At 50.7% G+C, this 9,209-nt stretch overlaps 1 pseudogene; it reads right to left on the bottom strand.

Moving 5' to 3' along the window:
- Window positions 1-2,739: 2,739 nt before the first annotated feature.
- LOC119717058 (C-type lectin domain family 6 member A-like) lies at window positions 2,740-8,983 on the bottom strand (annotated as a pseudogene).
- Between the last annotated feature and the right edge of the window lie 226 nt (window positions 8,984-9,209).

Genomic DNA, 9,209 nt, shown 5'->3' with positions numbered 1-9,209 from the left:
TAACATGAGTATCACCAATCGGAATATAGCCAGCCAGACTGGCAGGGAAAAGACCTTAGTGAATTGTAAATCTTCGACTATACGAAGCATAGGACATTTTGTGTGGGCCACCAGTGATGGAACTTGGACGACTCATTTAAGTTTGGATGGCCCAGTAAAAGAAATAACTGTAGGATTGCCCACCCTTTGCCCACTTTGGAAAAAATCTCCTCTCATAGAGAGAAGGACAAAAAGAGAAGTGAAGAAGACGATGAGTGGCAGGAACCGTCCACTGGGATAAAAATAGGATGGGTGGTAGAATCGTTTGCCCCGATAGCCTCCTACCACAATAGGGAGTTGATATACAATTTGATGGGGCAAGTACATAGACTGGCCAACATGACCAAAAGGGGTTTAAGGAATTAAATATACAGTTACAAGCCACAACAAGAATGACCCTGCAGAATAGATTGGCCCTGGATATGCTTCTGTTAAAGAAACAGTGCGTCTGTGGATACCTTAAAGATAAGGTTGACCGTTGTTGTATACACTTTCCGAATGTAACTGCCGATGTAGAACGTGGCATATCCCAAATAGCCCAGGTAGAAGACAAAATAAAACTCTCGAGGCAACTCTCGAGGGGTTAGGCTTTCAGCTAGAAGGATGGCTTAAATCGCTCTTACAAACAATATTGCTACTAGTAATAGTATTCGTTGGGATAGGGCTAGTATATGCATGTATTAAAGCAAAAATAGCTAGAAGCAGTATAATGAATCGCAGCATGCCGACCATTGTCACCAAAAATCATGAAGGGTTCCCATTGTCACCGCTTGCTCCTGGGACGGATACTCGTCCCTAAGTAATTATGATTAAATCACGCTTAGTGTAACGGGTTAAAGGAGGTACGTTACTGCATAAAGAGGGGGGAGGTGTGGGATTATTCTGGGTTGTGCCTGCGTGCATGAAAGGAGGGGTCTGGGGTGCCTGCGAGCACAGTGGGAGGCGTCCTGGGTTCCTGGGTGGGACGCTTTGACACTAAATAAGATAATGTCACACAGTAATAAATTGGCTTATGGCACAGAACGCTGGTCGTTGTGTCTGTTTGTCCCAGGGCTTTCGTTCGGGATATCCTACACCTGGAGGGATCCATACTCTGTATATGTAAGCTTATATTCTCCGCTAACAAGCTTTCACCCTGAGCAGCCAGAGAGGGCAGTAGGGTGAGGCTGCTGGTGCTGATTGTGTAAGTGCTTTTCAGCAGCGCTCATCTGTCTGTCTGCATGCTATGCATACTTGTACCTGTATACGTACACGCTGTGTGAATGTGTGCAGCTGTGCCTGTTTGGTGTACACACTCAGCCTCGCTACAGCCTGGACCTAGGGACATGGCAATGCAGCCGCCTTGCGTCTGCTGGGCTATGGCATTCGGCAGCTTCTGCCACCACCCACACAACGACTCCCATGGATGGGTTTAGGAAGCCAACTCTCCTGGTCAGCCACCTTTTCTCCAGTACAAATTCTCCCCTGCACTGGGACACAGAGGGACGGCTCACGTTATAGGTAGGACAGAACAACACAGCCAGGAGATGCACATCGGCGCTGCCTGGGGAACTGGCACGGGTTGTTTGGGAGCACCGAGGCAGGTGATGCTTCCCGAGGCAAACAGAGGTGGGGGCATAGGGACCAGGAAACAGAAAGGGGTGGAGAAGGATGGGAGGCACAAGGGCACACGGTCTGCAGCAAGACTCGGGTGGAAGTGAAGGCAATATGCATTGAACTTCTGGAGGGGCCCTCACGGGCAGCAACCGCCCTGCCTCTCCCTGCCTCTTCTCCAGCATCGTCCAGCCTGGGCAGGTGTGCCCTGACAGGGCCCACTGAGGTGCCAGCCTCCCAGGACGCCCGCTGCATCTGTTGAGTCCAGAATTAGGTCTGAGGTGGGAGGGGTGACCAAAGGACCTACTAATTTTGCTGCTGGGGCCATGTCCTCATACCTGGTCAACCATGTGCAGGCTAGACTCCTGGCACACGCTCCTGTTTCTCTCTCAGGTAAGACCTTCAGCATGGCAACATATGAAAACCCCACAGCTGGTTTCCTGTGCCCGCTCTCTCCCAGAGCCCTGGCTGTGTGCGACAGGACCGTTACACACAGGTTATCTCTGAAGCGTTAAGACTCACTGGGTGTATGCAACTTCTACTGCAGTAGTCATCTCTGGCTCTTTGCTGGCACAGCAACATGCTTGGTATGAAGCACGTGCATGTGCAAAATACCTCAGCTTAGAGAGGGAAAGGGAAAGAGAGAGAGGGGGAGTGAGCCCAGAGCCTTTTTTATCGGTGTAATATTGTATTTTCTGCTTCACAGGAAATCAGTATTTGTTCAGCAAAACCAATGCTGAACAGGACTCTCTATGACCCAGCAAGAAGCAGACACCTCTTCTCAAGGAGAGAAAGGGAACAGCAGCTCTGAGCATCCTTCTTGCATTCCTGCATCTTCTTCCTTCTGGAGAGCTCCAGCTCTTTTCAGCCAGCAGCTGCCAGACCCACACAGAGAGAAGAGGATGACTGACAGAAGAGCCCAGGAACTGCTTTGATGACCCCGAAGCCTCCTGTGTCAGTCCCAGGGAGGCAATGGCATTGAAAGAAAGGTATTGGCACATTTCCCAGACATGACCTTCACCTGCCATGCTTGCATGGAGCTTCCATTGCCAAATCTGTCATCAACGACTATGGGATGGGATGGTCAGCCTGAGAAAGCACAGGCAGAGTTCTCTAGCATTTATTGTTTGCATTTGAGGGGTCATAGTACTTTCAGAAATACACATGCACAAGGGATGCTGTGTGCAGAGCAACATCACTCCCAGTCTCACCATCCCACCCAGCAGAGGCAAGACAAATGCTCCAAGGCTCTCCTACCCCTCCCAACACAGCCCTCTGTTTTTCCCAGTTCGCTGCTAATCTCAGGATGAGGATTCCTCCATCATAGAGTTACTGCTGCAGTTTCACAGATCCGATAAGAGTGGATTGTGCATTGGACATCATTCCAGTTCCGGAAAACATCTTTCTGGTAATGGATTAGAACGCACGGCTCATCATGTTTATCACTTGGCTCCCCAGGCCTCCAGAACCTGAGAGAGAGACAGACATGTTACTCCCCTGTGCACCCTGCAAGCAAATTGCTGGAAAAGGCCACACGTTCAACACAAGGCTTGGAGGGGAGACACTCCAGATGCAGTTTGATGGACAGAAGTCATACCCTTCCTCGCACTCTGCTAATCCCACTGGCAGCAGTCTTACATGCAAACCTGACTTCTTCCTAGAACCAACACAGCAGGGAGCTGTTCAGTCCTGGTGGGCAGAGCTGCTCACCACAGCTCACCCCAGGCACTTCACAGCCAGAAGGGGATGCGTCTCTTCCAGAAGAAACATCTGCAAGCCAAGCCCTGGTGATCTCTCCAGCACCCCATCGCTTCTGCAGCATGGCAGCACTGGCCCAGCATGTGCTTACACCTGCACACCTACAGGAACATAGACCATGTGCCTACACCTGCACACCTACAGGAACATAGACCATGTGCCTACACCTGCACATGTGTGTGGTGGGGCAGTACGGAGGTCAGGCAAGGCTTGTCCTGTATGAATTCATGTATTTCTCCTCAGGAAATGCAGCTTCTTCTCTGCCTACAGCACCGATGGCCATGTCACAGATAACTTATCACTAACCACTAACCAGCATGGATGGATCGGTAGGAACCTGGTATCCTACAAAGCCCTTGCCAGCTCCATCATTGTCCTGTCACAGACAGCCATGGCATATCCCTCCCATGCTCATCAGACACCCTCACATCTCTTCCACCCTCTTGCTCTACCCGGAGCCACACCAAACACTCTCCGTCATGGGATACTCACGCTGCTGATTCATTATAGGGAGTCTGGTCTGCCCAGCGCCACTGGCCCTACTCCTGTTTTGGCAGACCGATGTATAAATTGATTCCGTGTTGTTGGTATTTCATCTGTATTTCCTTATAGAGGAAAGCCTGGAAATGAGGTAGAGTACAACGTCCATGAAGTTCAGGACTGAACAGAGGGAGGTGGCAGGAGTCCCAGTGGGGTGGAGCTGGTGTCAGACTGGAGCCAGTGCTGAGTGCATGCAGCAAGGACATCCCCCCTCCACTGCAGGAGCCAGGAGGGGCTCTGAGACCCCTCCAGGCCTGGCACTCCTGTCTCCAGGCTGCTCTGTCCCTCTCCCAGCCCGGCACTTACCTGCTCTGCTTCTGTATTGATCACCACCAGCTGGGAGCCCATCCCACTGCAGTTCTGCTGGCTCTCATCCCAGGGCATCTGATCATCTGAGAAGTAATAGCAGCTTTCTTTAAAGGGTGTCCAGCCCTCTGGACAGCACTTCCAGCTGTCCTCTGTAGGGGAAGAAGAGCCTGTGTTGGACAAGATGTGCTGTGCCTCTTCTCAGTGAGCTCAGCGCAGAACCCCAAGTATCAGGGAAGGGGTTTGAATTGCACCTCTTTTCTGGACTGTGGTAAATGCTCTCTTTTGTGCTCCACAAACAGCACCATTGACACCCTGACAGATTGCTGTCACAGGGCCCCTGCTTGAAGAGCTTTTTCCCTTGTTCTATCGTGCCCATTCAAGCTCTCACTGGGGAGAGGCACTTTCTGCCTCACTGTTCCTGAGGAAGTCAGATGGGAAGTAGCTGGCAGCACTCCTCTGGGGACATGACATCAGAAAAGCATTGTCCAAGTGATTAGCTCTCATCTCATACACAGGAACAAACATACACAGTAAACTAGGCTGGCAGCCTCACTGCCAACACAGGTAGTTTCTTACACAAGCTGTGCATGTTTTCCTAGAAATTTGCCATACATGCAGAAAGTCTCATGATGGATCGAAAAGCATGGGCACATTCTTTTAAGCATGAGGTTATCTTTTTTCAGGTTATATATACCTCTATCTGTAAGCTGTTTCTATCACACACAGAATATAGCTCAATATGGAACATGTCCAACAAACAAGTCCTTCCAGTCTAGTCAACCAACAAAGACACTCTGGTACACTGAGCAGAGATGAAGATGCTTGCCCTGAATCCCAGACCTCACAGGGACTGTCTTCTTGGGTTCCCCACACAGGAGCTCTCCAGGGGCTCTACGTGCTAATCTATGCAATCAAGGTGTGACTGCCAAATGCTGTAACCAGCTGCTGCTGATATGGGGCCAGAAAAATGAAAGGAACAGGGAAGGGAGGAGAGGCCCAGGAGGCTGTGGTCCAAAGCAAGACTGCAGAGGAACCAAAACCAGAAGCAAAGAATTCTTGTGCTGCAAGAACCACATGAAAAGCAACGAACCTGCCTGCCTGCAATGCTTCTGCCTGGAGAGGTGCTTAGTTCTTCCAGTACCTACAGGTATATATTTCACCATGTCCCTTGCACTCACATATTCTCGCCCAGCAGAGTGAGGATATAGGCTTCAGGGCTCACACTCTTCAAAAGCTCCCACCTTCCATGCATGAGGCTGTGGAGTCCCTTTCTCTGGAGATATTCAAGGCCCATCTGGATGCCTACCTGGGCAACCTGCTCTAGGGAATCTGCTTTGGCAGGGGGGTTTGACCCAATGCTCTCTTCACATCCCTCCCAACCCTGTGAAATGAAAAGCTGCTCATTTCACACAGTTTAAATCTAATCAGGGTCAAAGCAGTTGTCTCAGATTCCCTTCTTGGCACCAAATCAAGAGAGTGAAGAGTCCAGGGAGTGGAAGAAGTAGAAAAAAAATATTAATTTACCTGTGTTCTTCTGTAGTAGATCAATGTTTACCAATACATTTGTAGAAACAGAAACCCTGGCACTGGAGAGCGCAGGCTTGAGCCATCCCTTACAAAAGGATGAAGTGCTTTTGGCTAGATTTGTGAACTGGACTGGAGCTGAGGGGCTGTATGTGGGCAGAGAATGGGACGAGTGATCAGAAGGTGGACATGGAGAACCCCACCCCCTTCCACTGGCCCAGGACGTGTTTTCAGAGCATCCTAAGTCAGACTGTAAAACATAGCATTTTCTTTCCTCACATCTCCATCTTCCTACCCTAGGGCAATCCAGCTCTGGCTGACAATCCTGTTCCCAAACTCAAAGGCTGATTTACAACAGAATAAATTTTGGGGACGTGCTCAGTGTCACTCCCAAGGCTCTTAGCATCACTCACTTTGGCTTGCAGATCCACCGGGGATGCAGTGCCACCCTTGAGCATTCTCAGGCAGAGTCTTGTACTGGCCACAGCTCCTGTGAAAGAGAACAACTGGGAAGAGAGGAAAGAGAAGGAAGGCGCTACTGTCATCCTTTCATCCTCATTCATGGGCAAGCTGTCCTGCCCTCCACCTTCTGGCTGAGAGCTCCCTCAGAGACTCGGTTACACCAACAAGCCCTGAAAATTGTATCCTGGAGGAAAAGAGCAGACAGCTTTCCCCACTACGGGTCACTCCCTCCCTTGGGCAAACACTGATCAGATGAGCCCCCCTCACCTCAGCTGCCTGAGACTCATTTTCCCAGCTGACAAAGCCCAGCTAAGACATCCTTAGAGGATGGGGTCAGGAAAAGGTCAAAGAAGTTGATATCATCCTAGTAAAGGTGGAATATCAATGTGCATTCCCTCTTAATCTGCCTGTGTTCTGCAGCTTTAGAGCACCCTTTGCACACATACCAAGGAGGGGAAGAACTGCTGAGTGCTGAGGCCTCACCCAAGGGAGCTGAACACCACAGGAGAGTTATCGCAGAGCAGTAACGATACTCCAGGACACTACACGCAACATATTTCCCTTCTGTTTGTTCCAGGCGGTGTGGGTGGGATGCAGCTGGAGCATTTTGGAGGATTTACGCCTCACTCTGCTCAACCGTGGGCAGCCCTGGTAGCAGGATGTCCAGGGAGATCATGCTGGCTCCTCGGCTGCAACAGGGTCACGCGGAGCTCTGAGGGACACCACAAATGCGGCCAGGAGAACTGAGAGCCAACAGCCAGCCCTCGGGGAACCTGCTCAGACGTCGTCTGGCACTAAGGAGACTTCTCGGCCGTGTTGCAGTGGGAGGGCAGGAACTGATGGGTTTCACCCAGGACTGGCTTTATCTGCACAGGTGGGCAAGTGAGAGGAGCTGTGGGAAGGCCCTGCCAGGACACTACCTGCTAACTGTGCAAGGGACGCGGCTCCCCAGCTAAGAGGCAGCGTGGGAAAGGGGCAGCAGAACAGGCTGTTTGGGTGCAGGGCAGTCGCCTGCTGGCAAAGAGGCTGGGGTTTTCTTTGTCCACCTGACACCAGGCAACTTCAGGCCCCGTTCCCTTCCTCCCCGAAGAAGTAAAGGGACCCTGGCACCCACCGAGGCCGACGGTCATAAGGGCAGTTTTGACGGCAAGGGCAGAAGCGAGGAAGACCCAGGGGCTCAGGCGGGAACAGCTGCTCCCTTCTGCTGGGGCTGAAAAACACAAGGCAAGAGTGGAAATCCCCGGCCCAGAGTCGGGGGGCAGGATAATCCAAGGGGCTGCGTGCCCTGACAGCCTGCTGATAACCCTGTCCCAAGGCCTGGCAGGTCCCACAGGCGCTGTAACCAGCTCGTGCTGTCTGTCACTGGCAGTGGGTCACACCTGCAGCGTAGGGCAACACGGGGACTGCCCTCTTGCTTCATGTCACAAGCCATAGCTGCGATCTTCTCAAGCTGCACTACTTTCCTTCTCCCGTCACACCTCTTTCCTGACCTGCACACCTTCCTGGTTGCCCTCCATTACCCCTGTGTTTCACTGAATGCTCTTTCTCTACCTCCCTCTGTACTGGGTCTGGCTGGGATGTTCACTTTCCCTGCAGCAGCCCATACAGTGCTGTGCTCTCCGCTTGTAGCTGGAACAGCAGTGGTATCACACGAGTGTTGTGTCTGCTGCTGAGCAGTGCTGGCACAGCATCGGGCCTCTCTCTAACCCTCCTAGGGGTGGGCAAAAAAGTGGGAAGAGAAACATCACCAGGGCAGCTGACCTAAACCAACCGAAGGGATATTCCATACCATATGATGTCACACTCAGCAATAAAAGGTGGAAACAGGAAGAAGAAGGGAGGGCTGGGCTCTCGTGAAAACGTCGGTCCTCCTCCCAAACACCGGTTACGTGCGTTGAGGCCCTGCTTCAAGGATGTGGTCAAGCATCGCCCGTTTGTGGGAAGTAGAGAGTAATTTCTTTCCTCTGCACTTCCACATAGCCTTCATTAGTTTTATTTGTTTGTTTTCCTCCCTTTTTTTCCTTTCCCCCTCCCTTTTCCCCTTTTCTTATTTTTCTTTTCTTTAAAATGTTTCGTTCATAAGAATCGTTCTATTATTATAATTATTATTATTAATATTATTAGTTATTATTATTATTATTATTATTATTACAGACATGCAGAAGAGATGGTTTCTACCCTGAGAATGGGCACTGGTTCTTTCTGCTGGTACACAGCCAGCCACGGTACCATGCCCTTTATATATCCCAGCCCCATATTTTCCCCCACCTTCTCCTTCTCCTAGAGGAGGACAGAAAGGAAGGCTTTATGGTTACCTGCAGTCCCAGGACTGACCCGCTCTTCCTGGTTCATTATAGCTGCCACACCATCGCTCTTCTCCACCAAGAGTCCGTCCACGTTACTGGTATGGCTACAATCACAGCCCTGCTGCAGGAGGAGGAGCAAGGGCAGCTCCCACAGTGCCGGGCAGTCTGCACGGAACCGAATGTGATGTGCAGACAGAGCCATAGCTGGGGTATTTCTCACAGCACATGGAGATGACAAATTTTCATCGTTTCCCTGTCAGGACATTTCACAAGAGGCTTGTTGCAAAACAGAAACTCACAGATGCAAAGGAGAACAGATGAAGAACTAAACCACTGCCACTCAGACCATCTTCTTCTGCACATTTTCAAGCAGCTTCACAAGATACATTAGTGGTGTTTATCCTTCCCTGGTGAGAGAGAACGAGTGTGAAAATGCCTGTGCTGTTGGTATTTGCTAGCAAAGGGATAAATAATAATAAACACACTCACTAGGGCACATGACTTGCTGATATGGAGCCAGAGATCAGAAGGGATCACCAGATCATGTCAGCATCCCTGCCTGTGACAGATCGTGAAGCTTTACTCTGTCACCACTACGTGAGGCACACATGGCGCTTGTAGCACTGCTCGGGGTGACTTGATTGAAAACTCCGGAGGATGTAAGTATCCCTAAGGATA

This window comes from Anas platyrhynchos, chromosome 1 (genome assembly GCF_047663525.1).
Source record: "Anas platyrhynchos isolate ZD024472 breed Pekin duck chromosome 1, IASCAAS_PekinDuck_T2T, whole genome shotgun sequence".
Lineage (NCBI taxonomy): Eukaryota > Metazoa > Chordata > Aves > Anseriformes > Anatidae > Anas > Anas platyrhynchos.
Note: the sequence above shows the minus strand (reverse complement) of the source record. Positions and strands in the feature narration are given on the sequence as shown.